At 37.6% G+C, this 19769-nt stretch overlaps 1 long non-coding RNA gene across 2 annotated transcripts in view; it reads left to right on the top strand.

Moving 5' to 3' along the window:
* LOC134484608 (uncharacterized) overlaps positions 1-13118 on the top strand; it is a 103115-nt gene extending 89997 nt beyond the window's left edge. For both annotated transcript variants that reach the window (XR_010062111.1, XR_010062112.1), the window contains one exon: positions 12513-13118. This is a non-coding gene — a long non-coding RNA (uncharacterized LOC134484608). The remainder of the gene's footprint in view (positions 1-12512) is intronic.
* Positions 13119-19769: the final 6651 nt, after the last annotated feature.

Genomic DNA, 19769 nt, shown 5'->3' with positions numbered 1-19769 from the left:
AATTTCCTTGTTTATTAATGAGGTTAAGGAATGGTTAGGTGCATAAAAATCCCTCTCGCAACCAAGTTTATTTTTAATCATTTTCTTTGATGAACTTGTAAGAATTGTTTACAGTCCATTTAATTGCAAATTGAGTTCTCTGATCGCTCCTGTTTCTCATCTCCAAGGCATCCTGCTATGACTTGCTCCTGCTCTTCTGTTGGGAATAGAAAAAAAAAAAACTTTTAAGTTCAGAACCAAATGCAGACGCTCCTTTTGAATTTTTAACCTTTTTCCAAGAACTGTCAATCAGTGATATCCCATCCTTGCACTAAAATGCATTCCTTCTTTGTCTGCTGAGTACAGGGCATCAGCCCACACCTTACACAGTGCAAAGAGCTGTGACTAATGCAGATTAGTAAAGTGCTTTTAAATACTCACGTAAATTGTTCTCAGTAACCTTTTCTGTGTGGCTCAATTGGGAGACATATTCAGAAGTACAAAACTACTGTTGCTCTAACATGTATCTGATGCTATGTCAGATGAGGGCACTGTTAGTACCATGATATTGGTGTCCCTGAACATTCATAGTATGACATAGGGTCTATGCTAGAATAGTATTGAAAATGTATCCATTCTTGTTAAGTGATAGAATTTAATTTAGTACCTCAGTGAAGGAAACACATCCCCATGAATTCCATAATTTTAGTTCCTCCTAAGGAATGCCAGTAGTCAATACCAGTATGCACCTTGATTTATAGAATTGACAGTTGATTTGGTAAAAGATGCTATATGGCTTCTTTTACTAAATAATCAGAAACATCTTCCTCCTGTCTCAGATATAAATGAGTATTGGGATAAATTATACTAGTAATATATTCATTAGGAAGTTAAAATTGCTGGTAGGTGCTATTGACACAAAATACAGCACTCACCCCAGGAAATAAGAGATAGTTAATTCTTGAGGAAAACCTAAGTGCTCGTAGCCTGGGAGCACAGACTCAGGTTATAACCACTGGAGGTGATCACATAATATTTTATTTGATACAGAAAAAAAAACATAAATCAGTGCATTTATCACATTGGTGGTCACTGCAAATAAGCAGGCTGCAGCAAAACAAGGGGAACTCTGTGTAGATCTGTGATGTCTGGTCACATGTTTAGCTTTCAGATTGGTAAGGGCTGGTGCCCTGCTAAGCATACATTTTAGGGCTGTAGTGAATTTGGTCCCTAACACCCATGTAAAGGCTGTGGAAGGCAGCAAACACCTATAACTCCAACTCTGGGGAGATAGACAGTGTGACTTGCTTTCCAGTCATATTATGGTGTCATTGAGCTGCAGGTTCAATCAGAGACCTTGTCTGAAAAAATAAGGTAGAAAACACCTGGGAAGACACTGATGCCAAGCTCCCCACACACAGAGAACACATTTGACAGATTTGGATAGTCACAGGCATGTTCAGACTCAGGCGTGAACAGTGAGTGACTTTCAAAGGGACAGTCTAAGGTAGTCGGCTTAGGGTCTTCACACCATTTACAATCACGAAGCTCAGCATTGAGACTCAGCCTTGAGGAACTTATGTTTACATAAAGAACTTTAACAACACAAAAGGATTACAAGTCAAAGGCCTGTCTTATTTACAGAGTGAGTTCAGAAAAACTTGGAAACATAATAAGATCCTGTCTCAAAATAAATAATATAGCTTACCTGTCATTCATGGAGCTATGTGGTCATTCCTTAGCACGATGTAAGAAGAAATACAATGAAGGTTGGGATGGGCCATCAAAATGGCTTCACAAGTAAAGGCACCTGAAGCAAAACTTGACAGCCTGAGTTCAGTCCCTGAGCACCCATGGTAGAGAAAAAAGACCTGCCTCCATCAGGTTGTTTTCTGACCTCTGTGTTTGAACAGTTGGCTTATGAGGAAATGGATGCTTTGTCCCCAGTATCACAGGGGGCTACGGAATGTGAACAGAAGTTTGAGCCAGCAAATTTATTTATAAATGAAGCAGTTCTGTACTAATAAATATATATATTTCCTATTTAACTATAGTTTAATGTGGTAGAGTTTTACATTAATATATTTGATGCATTGATTACTTATCTACTGCATATGTAGGTAAACTGATAGTAAATATATTCTTTTCTCAAAAACAAAACAATGTGAGATTACATTATTATTATTTCCTTATATCTGATTTAAAATAATAGAGCTTTGTTTAACTGTATATCCTAAGGAATGGTTAAAGTGGTAAATTTGTGGAGGTTTAAAACCAAATATTTTTGAAAGGCTTCTATTATACTATTTTTTGTCAGCAGTGATTAGTAAAACCCTTAGCACAAATCTCTCACACATCCTGCAAGACCACAGATAAAAGATGACATTCAGACGACATGCAGCTGAGAATGACCGTGAAGGTCTGGTCCTCCTGCCATAACCACTCAAGTTCTGGGTTTACAGAAGTGAGTAGCCCTGTCTCGCTCCTTATTTTTATTTTTTGATACCAGGCTCGTGCTCAGGATCCTGAGTGTGGTGTGCCATGTGGTCACTGAGCCACAGGGCTCATCCAGTCTCACCTGGCAGTGTAAGGGGTAATTCTGTTTCCTTCTTCTGTTTCCCTTGACCCCATTTGTCACGGCTGTTTTGTCTTACACATAGCTATATCTTTAAAGTGGAGATAATAATACCTATATCTATTTACTTCACAGAATCATTGTAAGAATCGTCCTGAAAACATGGTATAGATTTTATAGGTGTGCTTGCTGCATGAATGCCCTGGAGAGAAAAATGGAGTAGCCGTTTATTAATTTTGTTGATCATATCAAAAAGTTTTTTTAAAAAATTGAATATTGCTGCATATCGGACACATAAATAATTTTTGTACCAAAAAGTCTAGAACTTGGCATGGCAAAATTTTGTTGTTGAATTGTGTTCAGGTTTCATTTCCTTCCTTCTTTTCTTCCTTCCATTCTTCCTTCCTTCCTTCTTTCCTTCCTTCCTTCCGTCCTTCCTTCCTTCCTTTCTTTCCTTTTTTCTTTCTTTAAGATTGGGTCTCATGTCAGGTGGTAACAGTGCATCCCTTTAATCCCAACAGAGGCAGGTAGATCTTTGAGTTTAAGGCCACCCTTGTCTATAGAGTGAATTCTGAGATAGCCAGAGTTACACAGAAAAGCACTGTCTTGAATGAGAAAACAAAAAACAGAACAGAACAGAACAAAACAAAACAAAAATTACAAGTCTCACATAAAAATTAAAAAAAGACAGGGCTAGGCCACACATAGGTCTGACTAGCTTCAAATTCATTATGTAGCAAACTTGACTTTGAACTTCCTACTCCTTTCTTTCTGTTTCCCTCTTAAGTGCTGGGATTACAGGAATGTGCAACAACAACAACCAGTATTATGTGGTGATGGACATCAAACTCAGGGCATCAGTTTGCTAGGCTGATGCCCTACCAGTTGAGCCATTGCCCCAGCCCTAGTTAGGTTATTTTATTGGATAGTGTCCTAAAAATACAAAGTCTTTAGAAATAATTACTGGGACAAAAGAAGGTAGACAAAATGACTAATTATGTAGATATTGTTCTATTGAGGCTTTTGCAAAAGAAACATTCGTGAGGAAAGAAGACTAAAAGACCATGACATGATCTTGTTTAGACTCTGATGTGATTCTTTCAAAGAACTAGTCTGCCTGGGTTACCATAGTAACAGCACTGTATTTAGTGCACTTTCAAAATTGATACAGTGAAGTGGTTGTTTTTATTTTATGCTGCATGATTTGTTAAGATAGAGGTGGATGCATTAACTCTGCACTTAGAATCATTGTGGGTGAGCATTTAGGCACCCTATTTAGGAAGAGTAGTTATGATAATATTTATTTGGCCTCTTTTGTTATATTAAAAAATAAACATATTTGATATTAGTTATTTGCTATCATTGATATTTGGAGACAAAAGAATTCAGCTAGCAGCCAATCTCTGTGTTCAAAGATTCATATTTCATTCATGAACACATTTGAAACAAAATACCATTTGTGTGTGTGTATCTATACCTCTCTCTCTCTCTCTCTCTCTCTCTCTCTCTCTCTCTCTCTCTCTCTCTCTCTCTCTCCAGGTTCTTCTGGAACTGGAGCTGCACACAGCTGTGAGCTGCCATGTGAGTCCTAGGAATTAAACCCGGATCCTCTAGAGGAACAGCCAGTGCTCTTAACATCGAGCCATCTGTCCTCCCCAATAAAATACATTTTAAAGGAAGTATTGAAAAAATTAGGAAGTTGGCTATTATGCTAATAAATAAAACATGTCATATATATATACATATGTATATATATATATATATATATATATATATATATATATATATATATCTCAAAATGTAGTGGACAAAAATGTGCACACATTGCACATACACATGTTGGGGATTTACAATAAAGCCTTGAGCATGCTAAGCATATCCTTATACTCAGCTACACCTTGGCCTCCTCAGTGATACCCTGAATAGTATGCAGTATATGGTTTTCATTGAAATATGGAAAGAAAATTTGTTTCATACAGTAAAATATTGCTTCCGTTCTATTTAGTGGAAAGGAAAAGAAAAATCTAGTCATCACCTAATATTTCATCGAAACAGCATTTGCATTTGATTCAGGCAGGCTTCTCAGTGCTTGGTAAATATTTTTTAACGGTTTTAAAGGAGATCAAAGAGCTTATCTTCTTTAAAGGCAAAAATTTTACGTGTTTACACAAGGGGAATCAACATTTACCAAATAAAGTGAAATATTATAACCTACTCAACATATCTCATTTCTGGTACAGAAAGACTAAAGCAAAGAAAACTGTACAAAGTGTAGAAACTGCTGGGTGGTCCTTCTTTTCCCTGACACTTACACAAACACTATTCTGTTTCCTATATCAAGAACTTCACAGCTGGGTGTGGGGGTATAGCCCATTAATCCCAGCACTTGAGAGCCTGAGTCAGGAGGATTTTGAGTTTGAGGACAGCCAAAGTTATACAGTAAGACCCTGTATCAAAAACCTCCCCACCCAATTCTTCCTCTTCAAACAAACACTACTTAAAAGATTCTAATTGTTTTCTTATTAATCCCCCACATAATTTTTCATTGCCTACAGTAAGGTTTCATTACCTCCCTCTTTCAATTTAACCAAGTCCTCTGCCAGAAAGAATTTTAAAGAAATATTTGAGTGAAAAGCCTTGGTATGTCAAGAGCTGGAACATGGCCTTGGAAATATAGACAGAGTAGGACTGGCTTACTTTTCTACCATATGAACTGTGCTACACAGAAAGAGGCACTCATCTAAATTATAGGTTTATAAGTGTAAAATACAGTTCCTTTGTTACCTGTAAGGTTTACCTTCTGTGTAAGACTCCTGTGTCTGAGTTTGGTTGGTTGAGCTCCATGGTGTGACAGAAACATGTAGAAAGCACAAGTGAAATACTAGAGAATGTCTCTCTCTTCCTCTTAATATTTTTATGAATGTGAACATTGAGCATGCATGTATGTCTGCACCATGTGTGAGCCTGATGTCCTTAGAAGTCAGAAGAGGGTATGGAAACTTCTGGAATTGGAGTTTTAGGTAGTTGTGAAGAAACATATGGATGCTGGGAATTAAACCTGGGTCCTCTGGAAGAACAGCCAGCCATCTCAAACACTGACCCAGTCCCAGAAAGGAGCTTTGTCTACTTTTTAGCACACTTCTGGAGAACTTCAGTATATCAGAGGTCGCTTCAGTTTTCATCTGTCACTCTGTAGAGCAATTTGCAAGCACATGTGCCACACTGCTAGATGATTAAATTGGAATTTAGTCGTTTCATTTGGAATTTCTTGTTTCTTGATGAATTATCAGTGTATGTTTTCAATCCACCCTTCGTTGAATTTCCTATTAGTTTTTTTTTTAATTTGTTGAGTTCTTTACATATTAGGTAGAATTCATCTGGTAGTTTTTAAAATCTGGTAGTTTTTATAAGAAAATATTACCCCAGTCATGCAGTCGTGGCCCATCCTTTAATCCCTGGACTAGGGAAGTGGAGGCAGGTGTATCCCTGAGTTTCAAATCAGTCTGGTCTACAGAGAGTTCCAAGTTGGCCAGGGCTACACAAAGAAGCATCTGCTGATGCTTTTCCTCCTAACATGGCCTTTAACAATCAAAGTTTAGTTTATCAATATTTCCTTGTATGAAGACTCTTTACCAAGGCCTTGGTCTGAAGTTTTCTTTTTTTTTTTTCTTTCCTTTTTTTTTATCTCGGTCTTCACGTTTTAATTGGTGTCCTATTTTCTTGTTTTACAGGTAAGTCCATGATCTATTTTGATTGAATTTCTATGTAAGTTTTGAAATAGTCAAATTTTTATTATATCTGGCTGTCAGGTTTGAGTAACACTAGTGTTATTGAAAAGAGCTGTCTCTGCTCTATTGAACGTCAGCTTTCAAGATCAATTAGGCATTTTGGGGGCTGTGGTGTCCATTCCTAGATTCTTCATTTGTGTTTTGTGTTTGCCAATACTGGAACTGCATATTACATCTCAATTTGGTAAACAGATTCCCCCTGCCTTACTATTCGTTTCCTGGTTGTTTTGCCTCTTTTAATTTCTTTTCCTAATTTTAGAATTATATTGAACCCACTTATCAGTTATATACTGCCTGCCTCTGCCTCCTAAGTGCTGGGATTAAAGATATGTGACACTACCACTTAGGGTTTTTTCCCCCTTTATTATTATTTTTTTTAACTTAATTCACTTTACATCCTGCCCACTGCCCCCTCCTCATCACTGACTCACACATTCCTTCTCCGCATTCCCCAATCCCTTCTCCTCTGACTAGGTAGGGTTCTTCCTGGATATCCCCCAACCCTTACACATCAAGTCTCTAAAAGACTAGGCATATCCACTGCTCCTGAAACCTGACATGCCAGCCCAGTTAGAACATATCCTACATGCAGGCAACAGCTTTTGGGAACACCCACCGCAAGATGTTCAGGACCGACATGAAGTCCAGGCTGCTTCTGTGCAGGGAGGCCTAGGTCTAACCTGGGTATGTTCTTTCATTGGTGATTCAGTCTCTGAGAGCCTAAAAGATCCAGATGAGTTGCTTCTGTTGGTCTTTGTATGGTGTTCCACTCCCCTCCTGGTCCCAAAATCCTTCCTTCTAATTCTTACATAAGAGTCCTCAAGTTCTGACAACTCTTTTCCTTTGGTTACCTACATCTGTCTGAGTCAGCTGCTCGGTGGAGACTCTCAGGGAACAGCCATGCTAGACTCCTGTATGTAAGCATAACAGAGACTCATTAATGCTGTTAGGGATTAGTGTTTGCCCATGTGATGCATCTATAGTTGGGCCAGTTATTGGTTGGCCATTCTCTAAGTCTTTGATCCATCCTCTGTCCCTGTATTTCTTGACGACAGGATAGATTTTGGGTCAAGTTTCATGGATGGGATGGTGTCTCTCTTGTTTCACCAAGGTTTCTGCCTTGGCTACAGGAAGTGTCCTCTTTGGGTACCATATCCCCAGTGCTGTGAGTCACAGCTAAGGATGCTCCCATTGACCTTGGTCAACTCCCTTATCCCAGGTCTGTCTCACCTTGGAGTTGCCCACCCCTACCCCTGTCAGTTGCAGATTTACACTCATTCTCATGTCCATTTGGCCATCCCTCCTTTTCCTCCCCACACCTGTTAATGAATTCCCCCCATTCCCCTTCTCATCCCCTCTTCCACCCAGTTCCCTCCCTCCATCTGACTCTAATGACATTTTTATTCCCCTTCTATGTGAGTTTGAAGTGTTCACAATTGTGCCTTCCTTCCTGTTTAGCTTCATTGGGTCTGTGGAATGTAACATGAGTATCCTGTGTTTTCTGGCTAATATCATTTATTAGTGAATACATAACAGGCATGTCCTTTTGGGATTGGGTTACATCACTCAGGATGATATTCTCCATCCACTTGTCTGCAAAATTCATGATGTATTTTTTTTAATAGTTGGATAGTAGTCCATTCTGTAGATGTACCAAGTCTTCTGTATCCATCCCTCAGCTGAGGGTCATCTAGGTTGTTTTCAATTCCTGACTATCGTGAATAAAATTGAGGAAGTGTTTGTGGGATGGTGGAGAATCTTTTGGGTATATGCTCAGGACTGGTATAGCTATGTCTTGGGTTAGTACTATTCCCAGTTTTCTGAGAAATCTCCAAATGTCACTCCCACCAGCAATGGAGTAATGTTCCCATTGCTCACATCCCCGCCAGCTGGGTTTTTTTTTTCTTTTTGATGTGAATGTCAAGTCCAGGTCTCACACAGGCAGAGTGTTGCTCTACCACAGAGCTGCTCCCTTAACCTCTATGTATGGTTTAAAACAATTTCCCTGCATTATCTTAGAAATAGTTTTAATCGTACTCCATACTTCTAGGACTTCCTTTTCACTTTAAATGTGAGAGGGGATCAGGGAAGCATGCTCTGAGGTACAAATTTTCAGAATAGAATTGCTATTTCATTTTTCCTCTTTTATTCTTAGGACTAGTTAGCCACATTCTACATCCAATTATGTAAGAGTACAAGTCTCCTGTAACCATAAGCTTGGGAAGTGATAGAGTCTGGCTTCCAACTCAGATCAAAACCAGTTATTTTTGTACCTCCCGTCTCTCGGATTGTCGTATCTTTAACTGTGAATGAAAATGAGAATGGCTGCTTTTCACACTCAAAGATGAAGGTGGTCATCATCTAAGGAGTACCATGTGGAATCATATGTGCACTAAAACTCACTGATGACCAGTGACTAGGCACCCATACTTCTGACGGATGAGAAAGTTGTGTCCTGTAATTAATGAGCATTGAGAATATGGTCAGTCTAAGTGGATTTCATGCATGTAGCCGACAACATATCAGAGCTTTTGCACTGGGGAGAACCAGTTGCTGAGAGTCATGATCTCATGACTGCTGGATCTGTGCCCACTGCTGCTGCCTGTCACTGTGAGGATGTCATGCAACATATAATTAGTCAGAATACAGGCTATAGTTTCTTCAGAAGTCATACAACTTTTACATTATTATATGTTGCAGATTTTCTGTCTATTAATTTCTCAGAGAACAGTAGTAATCTCAAAAATCAGTAGTTTGATCTGGGGGATTATAGGAATAAATGCAAATTTTCATACGCGCAAACCTCAGGCATAATTCAGCTTACTCCAAAGTTTGGACTTTGAAAACAATGTATGCCCCATTTAACTTTTTATCTAAATTTGGTTTCAAAGTGTTAATTATCAGAGTAGGAGACTTTTGAGAGGATAGACACCCTTCACATGCTGCCCCATTAAGCACCTTTCAAAAGGAGATGGGTTGCTGTTTGGTGCTCTGGTTTCCTACCTTTCACTCCTCTCCCTTCTTATTTCACTTTCATTCCTATCATGGCTGTTGCTCAGCAACTGTTATGAAATTTATTTTTATTTTAAATTCAATAGATGTCAGTTCTATAAATTTGTTCCATATATTCTGTTTCAAATATGGCAGATGAGTAAGAGAGAGACTCCTCTGGCAGAATAGCAATGACTTGATTTTCTGTGATCCTTATTATTACTAAAGTGGACTAGCAGGGTAAGCCAAGAGAGATTACGGTGTAATTGCTGGACTAAAGTTGTGGTAGCATCCTTCCAGGACATCCTCTCAATACCAAAGAAGGAGGAGGACTTAAAGGCGGAATATTCTTTATTAGGGAAATAGGGAAGATAAAAAAATGAGACCCAAATGTAGCATGGGTGCATCATTGATATCTGACGTAAAATATAACCTACTCTGGAATAGTCTGTGAAGATATTTAAAAGCCAGTACAACTAAATGTGTTTCTCCTACAAGTTTCATAGAATAAATGGGCTTAGAAATAGGAAGCTGCTCACACCATCTTAACAATTGTATTATAAAGACAAGCCAAAAATGTAGAAATGCAGGGAGATTAGTATACTCTGTTTTGTTTCAGTATTAATACTTTCCTCTGACATTAATTTATATTTATTTCTTCACTAACTAATAAAGTAATAAGACTTGATACTACTTATGCTCACTTGACAAACACCAGCATATGACTTACTGGATATATGTCTTTTATTATGTGCAAGTCCTCACTTTCTAGCAAGCTAGTTAATTTATTACTATTACTATTATTATTATTATTATTATTATTATTACTATTATTAAAATGAAATAAAATTTGTAGATTACATGGCTTATAAACATTTCATTTTGAATGTTGCTAATTTATCATCAAATATCTTGTCTTTTAATCTCTCTGTTCATCTTATTTTTTTAAATATTGAAGACTGGATTTCATTCCATTCATGAATTTGCTTTATTTTTGTAAACATTGGTAGATAAGTTGTAAGTGTGTTTTAATTACCCGTGAAGCTGATAAGTCCTACTACTTAGCTGACCTCTGAAGAAATCCAAATATAACTAGATAACAAGTTTTTTGTTAGATACGTAGAATTCAAATTCAGTGTTCTAATATAAATATTTAGACCAATATGCTTATGAAGAAAATTCTTATGACTTTCTCACTACTTTATTGCTGTGAATAGACAATATCATCACAGCAATTCTTATAAAGGAAAACATTTAATTATAGCTGTCTTACAAGTTTCAGAAGTTTAATCCATTTTCATGGTGTGAAGCATGACAAAGAACAGGCAGACTGATGCTGAGAAGGAACTTAGAGTTCTACATCTTGATCCAAAGGGAACATAAGGAAACTGTATATTACATTGGGCCTAGCATGAACATATTAGAACTAAAAGCTGTCTCTTCCTACAAGGCCACACCTCTTAATAATGCCACTCTCTTTGGACCCAGCCTTCAGTCTGTTTGGCCAAACCTATTCAAATAACCACAGCGAATTAAACCTGGAGATTGTTTCCTATCCAAACAGAGCCTTTCTGTTCTGTTCTGTTCTTTCTTTTCTTCCTCCTCCTCTTCATCCTTTTTTCTTCTTACTTCTCTTCCTCTATTTTCTTCTTTTTTTGATAGATCCAATTAGGATCACTTGCCTTTACCTCATACTAACTGTCTAAAGGAAGCTAAGTAAGTCATATGCTGGTGTATATTTATTTAATAAACCAGCTCTGAGGTGGGAGTACAGATTGGGAACACTCTGTTATAGTGTTTCTTGATTTCCATGATATAAATTTTCCCATCAGACCCAGTTTTATGCCACTTACTGTTGCATGTGGAGTTGAAAGAAGATGTACAGTAGACCAACAATGCACAGTGTTTCTATCATCCAGATAGAATATATGCAACCTTTCGAAGTGTAGAGAAAAAGAGTTTACACCAGGAAGAAGTGATACATTTGAGTGTCTATTATTTTAACATATACCTAGCTGTAAGTTTATATGCCTTACCGTTTAATAATGACTGTGTCAGCAAACAGTTATGTATCTTATGAGATAAGACCTACTGACTCCAGTTGTTCTAGGCCTGCAAGGTATCAGCTCTTTCTGACTGTGCAATTCTTGTGTCAGTAAATGTCTGAGCATTTATTTGAATAAAATAATGACCCTAAGGTTCAAAAAGGCATTCAGAAATCAAAACCTATGTCTTTTCCAATGTTATTTCAAGTGGTTACAAACTATCTTGTGTGTTGTCTTATGTTTTATAAACCCTAGATATAAACAACAATTTTTTTAAACATAACACACTTTCATACCTAAAACCTAATTCAGAACCAGTTTATCGGTTATCTAGCCATATCTTGAAACTGGAGAACATCAAGGGGACAAATGAAATAACCAGAGGAAGATTTCCGAAAGCAAATGGCACTCAAAACCAAAAAGTTTAAAATGTATGACTATGTTTACAAATTGTTTTTATTCTGATTTGAATTTGATGTGCTTTATTGTGTTCTCAGAATAAAGCCAAAAGTTTCCAGCATAAAGACAGATTAGCCTTTGAATGGGTGATGCCTCAGTTGGGGGAGGCGTGGAGGGAATGTCATGTATCTCTGTAGCTTGCGGGAAGCTCAGCTCCATAAACATAAAGGGCAAGTAAGTGACTCATCATAACCTCTGTTGTGTTCTCAGCATTTTCTCTGGAGTCCTCTGTGCTCCTGAAGGGTAAGCATTGATGATCCAGTGTGTGAAGGATACTCTAAAGTTAAAAACACCCCAGATGCTCATGGAGAGAAAGTGGTGCAGGCTCTTCCTGTGGTTTCTGCACTGTTTTTCTCCCCATCTTTTAACCTAAGCTGTCACCTAGTGGTAGAAGTTTAAATTTCATGTTTAGACATCAAAAGAGTACACTGAAATGCTACAGACCCCTAGTAAACATTTGTATAATTTTGTATACGGGTAGCTCAATGATTGTTGAGGCACATCAGAGAAGTCATATTTGTTATTAACCATTGTTTGACAATGATTCTTTTAAGGATGTTTGTTTTAACAGTTTGATTTCTTTATGGTGTTATGAAGAATCTACCTTCACTAAGGAACTGTAATTCAATCTAGTAACCTTTTCTTTCCTTTTCCTCTTCTCTCCTCTTTCTCCAGAACAAAGTCACTCTGACACCATGGTGTTCTTTTACCTGTGGTCATCCTTTGCATCATCAGCTCCTGCTATATCCTCATCTGGGATCTCAAGATGGACTGGGGTTTCTTTGATAAGAATGCAGGAGATAACAATTTCCTCTGTCAAGAAATTTTATACCCCCAAAAAGCATGTGTGGAACATTTACACTTATCTTAGATATATCTTTAGATAGGTCATACAGCAGTACTGACACAGGTCTAGTTAACTAATATGATTACAAAACAATTATCCCAGATACCAATATAGTCCACAAAACACCGTATCTGTTTCTTTTTTGTGTAGTAGAGCCAGTGGGACATTTGTTAGAATTGAGTGCCAACCCAATAAAAGTGGGAGAAAAAATATATATGTCATATATTGTATATAATATATTTTATATTATATTATATTATTTATGATTTTACTGGCATATTAGAGTTACAGGGCTAAGAGATGCTGAATTTTAAATTAAAAGAACAAGAATCCTTAAACAGATGATTTAGTAAAGGTAAATGTGATTAGATATTGAAAACATTGAGCCATGAACTGGGAATCTAGCTGTCCTTATCCAATCGCAGCTGTACACCAACTAGGCCATTCAGACAGCGAAGTCTGCAGAAGATTATCAAAGTAAGAGTGTTAGACTTCATTAACTCTTGATAATTTTATTGGCCTAATGTTCTGCTGTGGATAGCGTAGAGATTGAGTTAACAATTTTTAAGGATTTATATATTATGTCATGCATATGACTACCCTGTAGCTGTCTTCAGACACAACAGAAGAGGGCATCAGATTCCATAACAGATGGTTGTGAGCCACCATGTGGTTGCTGGGATTTGATCTCAGGACATCTTGAGAGTGTTTTTAACTGCTGAACCATCTTTCTAAGCCTGAGTTAATGTATTGACCTATATCAAAATGTCATCATTATGTCAAATTTGTGTTTTGAAAAGAATGTGATTGTGGGGTCCTGGGCAGAGAAAGTTGCCTGTGAAGACTGGAGCAGCATGCGTAAGCAAATGCTGTGTGCATCAGGGCCTCGGGTGAGCCCTTGCAGGGAAGCAGTCATCCTCACATGAGAATTTAGGAAACATCACTGAGCATTGAACATACTTTTTTATAATTCTCAACTAAAGGGAAACAAGGGGCAGGGCCAGGTGTCAGCATGCAGGCACAAGCAGGCACAGGATGCAGATTTCAGTCCCTAGTACCGTTTTAAAGAAAGAAAGAAAGCAGGGACAGGTAAAGCTGCTTCATTATCACCACACATGGATTTTTTATGACTGTTGTTGTGTTTAGTAAACACTTGGACACATTTGTTTCCTGTGCTCACTGTGTAAGTTCAGTGGCTCTGTATCAATGCTAGTTTGTTTCCTGTCATACACTTCTCATTTGTAGAATTCCATACAGTGATATTGGCAAATAGATTCTGTCAGTCAGTTTCTTTATTATTATATATTTTGTTTTTTTTTTCTTTTTTTCTTATTTTTTGGAGCTGAGGACTGAACCCAGGGACTTTCACTTGGTAGGCAAGCACTCTACCGCATACCTAAATCCCCAAACCCTTATTATTTTATATTTTAATGCTCTAGAAAATAAAGTTATACTTTCTTGAAATATAATCGTAAATTTATAAGAAAAAAGTGAAGAAGCCATTGTGCAGTCCAGTTTACCTTCATTCTGAAATCCTGTTACAGTGTCATACAAATTCTGCCTGCCTCCTCTCAATGAGGAACCTAGGTTGGGTGTGTGTGAAATGAAACTAGAAAGGGGACCATGAAAGGGTTAAAAAGAGCTATTAAGGCAGGAGGGGATGGTAGTGATCACCACATGTGACATGAAAATAGAAGAGGATACACTGTGTGGCAAGAAGAGGAGTTAGGGCAGGGGGTAGGAACTAATCTGAAGAATTCAGAATGAAGACTGAGGAGATGCCCTATGGAAACCTTTTGCTGATTTTTGCTGGCATATTTTTTTTTTATTTAAAAGCTAATTGTCAGCTCATTGATAATGTTTAAAACTGACTAATCAAAACATTTACAATTATGGAGGCAAATGGGATGGATAATTACAAATGTTTGTCTATAGGGAGTGCAAAAAGAGAGCAGTACAAGGGGACTGATTGTAAGTTTTTGTTAACCTTCTAGTTTAATGAATACACTTGTTTAAAGTTAAAATAGGATTGGAGGAATGGCTCAGTACCTAAGGAAACCTGTTGATCTTGGAGAGGAACTTGCTCAGTTCCCAGTACCCCATGACAGCTCACAGCCATCTGCAATTCCAATGCCTGGGACTCATTTTCTTCTCCTCACTTCTGAAGGGACTAGGTACACACAAGGTAAACTTACATACATTCGGGCAAACACACACATAAAAGAAGAATACTTTTAAACACTAAATTAAATAAATACTCCCACTTAGTACCTAGCAGTTCTAGTTACCAAAATGGCACAGCCTTGAAATACTCTTTGAAGTGCTAATTTTGCTTTGTAATAAGTAAATTGTGTGTTCTGGGATTTTATGGCAGTTGTGTATTTAAGAATCTTGGATAAACTGCATTAGCAGAATACTATGATCAATGATGCTTCTCAAATCCAAGCCTCAATTTATTTTTCAACATCAAAAATAAAAGGCTACAGTTATGTGAGGGATGAAGAAATTAGTGTGAACATTGTTTCTGACACTGACATCTTGGAGAGAGAAGTGCTTCTAGTTGAGACTTCATCATCTCAATCTTTCAACTAGTATTACTCTGACTACCATGCATTGTCCATGACTCTTTATGTTTCTGAGTCAATAAGGATGATTAGCAGGCAGTTCTCTTTTTTATAACTTCTATCATTTTCTCTAAATTAACAAGTTATTTGCTTCTTTAATTGGATATTTCTATATTTTCATTACAAATGTTATGTCCTTTTCCAGTTTCCTGTCCATAAGATCTATAAGCGGTCCCCATCCAATTCCTCTATAACCACCCTTACTGCCCCTTGATATTCCCATGAACTGGGAGTTAAACCTAGGCATTAAACCAAAGGAGTTCTCCTTCCTTTGGTGACCAAAAAGGCCATACTCCTCCACAGTTGGAGCACTAGGTCGGTCCATATACATTCTTTTAATATTGGTTGAAAATGAAATTTCTGTTTTTTGGGCATTCTTGTTCTTATGGTGTTGACGCCCTTTCAGCTCTTGTAATCGTTTCTCAAAATCTAACAACAAGAGGTCCGTTCTCAGTTCACTGGTTTGACACGAGCTTTCACTTCTGAATTGGATGTCCTTGAGCTGTGTCTCTCAGGAAACATCTGCATCCTGTTCCTGGTAGCATGCCTTCTAAGATTCAACAGTCTTATCTAGTTTTGGTGGCTGGACAAACACACACACACACACACACACACACACACACACACACACACACACACACACATATATATATATATCATAATATAATGGATAATATTCATATATTTACATATATATTTGGTGGCTCCTACACACATGAGATTAGGTATGATATTTACATTGATTCTTTGTAGCAAGCTCAATTATAAAGAATCCACAAATGACAATGTCAAATAGAATCTCTCCTTTTCTTATGAAATTAGTAATGTTGAGGTGTCCCTGGACCTGAAGCCATTCCTCTCCCTTCCCATCCAAATGAATCTCATGTTTTGTCTGAAGAAAGAAGCATGATAAAATATCTAAAACCCTCCAGAGTGTCACTGGGAAAACAGCATGGTAGTTATTAGAGAACTGACATCTAATAGGACTACAGAACCTCATTCTATTGTCCATGTTGTCCTTTGCTTTACTGATGTCTCGTAATTTTTTTGGCAATAAGGATTTGGGAGTTTATCATTTGAAAAAGGTACAGAGTATTTACACTGTTATATTCATTCTATAGCTGTGCCATCTTTGTTGCCAAAATCATTGCAAAAAAATTGAAAAGGAAAACATAAGTATTGATTACATATTCAGGAATATTAAAAGTCCCCTATCAAGGAATGTACAATAAAAAAATGTAATACAATATTCATTCAATTAAAGGTCTTGATGGAAAATACGTGTCCTTGGTAAACAGAGAAAAACTAGGAATTGAACTGTACATCACAGGAATGGACATGGGAATAAAATTATTATCCAGAAGAATCTCCTCCACTCCATGTTCCTAAACCTTTTCTACCCATACCAAGACCCTGACTAACTTTGTCCATTCAGAGCATGTAAACAATAATGAAGCAAAGAGAATTCTCTAGCTTTAGAGAGATGTAGTATGTAAAGGTTTCTACTGTGTCACAGAAGAGTCTCCTGTGAAGTGCACCCTCGAATCTGCTCAATGTAAATAAAGGATTTCAGTAGGTAGGCCATGGCAGCTCTCAGTGACAACATCATTAGGCCCTCCCTGAAAAATCTCTTGTATCCTGCATTTACCTAGCTTCTTCGGTGACATCACGAGTGTTTTTCTGACTGCAATTGAATCGCAGATATTCCTTCAATACCTCTAGGGTTTACTAATTGGCTCCTAATTCAGAGTAAACAGTCATTTGGGAGGGAGAACAAAGAGGAAGAAGATATCAGAGATGGGCGGAAGGAAGCTGACCTTCTGTCTTTGTATAAAAAAAAATGGAAGATATACATTAGCTATGGGAAAGCTTGGTGAGTCCTGCGTTGGTTTTGAATGAATTCTCTGAAGAGATAGCCTTGATGTGACCCTTCTACATATGGGTATCAGGAGTTGGGAGCCTCTCAGAAGCATCTGGATTTCCCTGCTTGTTATGGGTCCTGGACTTCAGAGAGCTTATATCATTAATTTCTTACAAAATCCAAGAGTTAGAAAGGGCATAGTTGTTTACCTGAAAGCTCCTGACTCTTATTATTTTTTTTCACAGAAGAAAAAGTTTCTAAGGAAAAAGGAAAGACAGGTCTTTTGTCCGCAGCTCAGAGTAAGCTCCATGATTTGGATTCATTTAGTGAAGTTTGTGTCTGACCCTTTTCTCTTTGATAGAGAAGTGATCCTAGTAGACACTTCATCGTCTCCATCTTTTCACTAGTATTACTCTTACTTTTTAGATTTCTGAGTCAATAGGTGTGAATAGTTGGTCTTGCTCTTTAATTTCTTTCATTTTTTTTATTTTTACCATACTTTATTCCTTATTATTAATTGGATATTTCTATATTTATATTCAAATGTTATTTCCTTTTCCAATTTCCTCCCCATAAGATCCTTAACCAGACTCCTGCTCTTGTTCTATTATGCCACTTACTGGCCCTTTATGTTCCATTGAACTGTGAGTCTAACACAGGTAGAACAAATGGGTTGTCCTTCCATTGATGCTTAAGAAGGACATAACCAGCCATAGTTTTGTCTGTGTACCTACATTGAATATTGGTTTAGTACCAGAGAGCACTGACTTATTTGCATTGTTGTTCATATGCGGTTAAAGCCCCTTCACCTCTTGTAATACTTTCTCAAAATCTACCAACAAGACATCCATTTTAAGTTCACTGGTTTGCCACTAGCACCCACTTTCGCATTTAATGTGCATGTCTCTAAGGAAAGATATATATCTGGTTCCTGGCAGAATGAACTTCTTAGCTTCATCAATCTTATCTATTTTTGGTGGCATACACACACACACACACACACACACACACACACACACACACACACACGTTGATGGTTCCTGCAGTGATGAAGTAAGGTGGAATTTAAACATGGATTCTGTGCAACTAGGTCAAGAATGTAGAATCTTCAAATTAAAATGCCAAATAGACTCCCTCCTGTTCTTATGAACCTACTGAAGTTCAGGGTTCCCTGGACTTCAGTAATTCCTCTCCCTGCCCATTCTCCTGAATCTTTTGTTTGGCCTGAAGAAAGAATCATGGTAAAGCATCCAAAACCCTGAAATCTGTCCCTGGGACACTGGAAGGTGATACTGTACTACTGATATCAAAAATCTAGAGAAAAAAATTCGATACTCAATGTGGTCCTCTGCTTTACTGATGTCTGAAAATTTTTGAAAAAAATAAGGATTTGGGAGTTTATTATTTGACGTACGTACACAAAATTTACACTGTCATACTCACTGTGTACCCGGTCCCATTATTTGCCAAAATCATTGCAAAAAATTGAATTGGAAAACAATTTTTAATACATATTCAGGAATATATATATATAATATCCCCTCTCAAGGAATGTAGGAAAAAAATTAATACAATATTTCATCAATTGAAGATCTGTAAGAAAAATACTTGTCTTTGAAAAACAGCAAAAACATAGGAAATTGAAGTGTATGTGACAAGAATGAACCTGGGAATATAATTATCCAGAAGAATCTCCTACAATCCATGTTCCTAAACCTTTTCAACCCATGCCAAGATCCTGACTAACTTTCTCCATTCAGAACATCTAGCAACTAATGAAGCAAAGAGATGACTCTAGCTTTAGAGAGATGGAGTACATAAAGGCTTCCACTGTGTCACAAGAGACACTCCTGGAAAAGGCACTCTTGAATCTGGTCAATGTAGGGAAAGCTGTTTATCAGGTAGGCCATAGCAGCTCTCAGTGACATCATCATTAGGCCCATCCTGAAAAATCTCTTGTATCCTGGAGAGTCCTAGCTTCTTCTGTGATGTCACAAGTGTTTTTCTGACTGCAACTGCCTTTCAGATAATCCTTCAGTACCTCTAAGGTTTACTAATTGTCTCTAATTTAGAGTAAACAGCCATTTGGGAATGAGAAGAAAGAGGGTAAAGAGAAGAGTGTTGGGGAGAAAGAAGCTGGCCTTCTCTATTTGTATAAAAAAGAAAGAAATACTTGGTCCATTGGAAAGCTCAGTGAGACCTGGTTAGGGGTTGAGTGGGTTTGCTGAAGAGATAGCCTTTATCTGAGCCTTCAACATATGGGAATCAGGAGCTGAGGGCCTCTCAGAAGCATCTGGACTTCCTTGCTTGTTATGGTTCCTTGTAGTCAGAGAGTTTATATCATTAATTTTGTTATTCCAAAAGCCAGGTGTTGGAAAGGGCCCAGTTGTTTCCTGAGAGCTCATGGCTTTTATATTTTTAACAGAAGGGAAAGGTCCCAAGGAAGAAGGAAAAGAAAAGTACTGTGTCCTCAGCTCGGAGTAAACCCCTCCTTGCTTTGTATTCCTACAGTGCAGTTTGTGTCAGTCCCTGACATCTGGGAGAGGGCAGAGCATCTATTTGAGACTTCATCATCTCAGTCTTTCCACAAGTACTACTCT

Source organism: Rattus norvegicus (assembly GCF_036323735.1).
Source record: "Rattus norvegicus strain BN/NHsdMcwi chromosome Y unlocalized genomic scaffold, GRCr8 chrY_unlocalized_18, whole genome shotgun sequence".
In the NCBI taxonomy this organism is placed as follows: Eukaryota; Metazoa; Chordata; class Mammalia; order Rodentia; family Muridae; genus Rattus; species Rattus norvegicus.
This window is presented reverse-complemented; position numbering and strand designations above follow the sequence as displayed.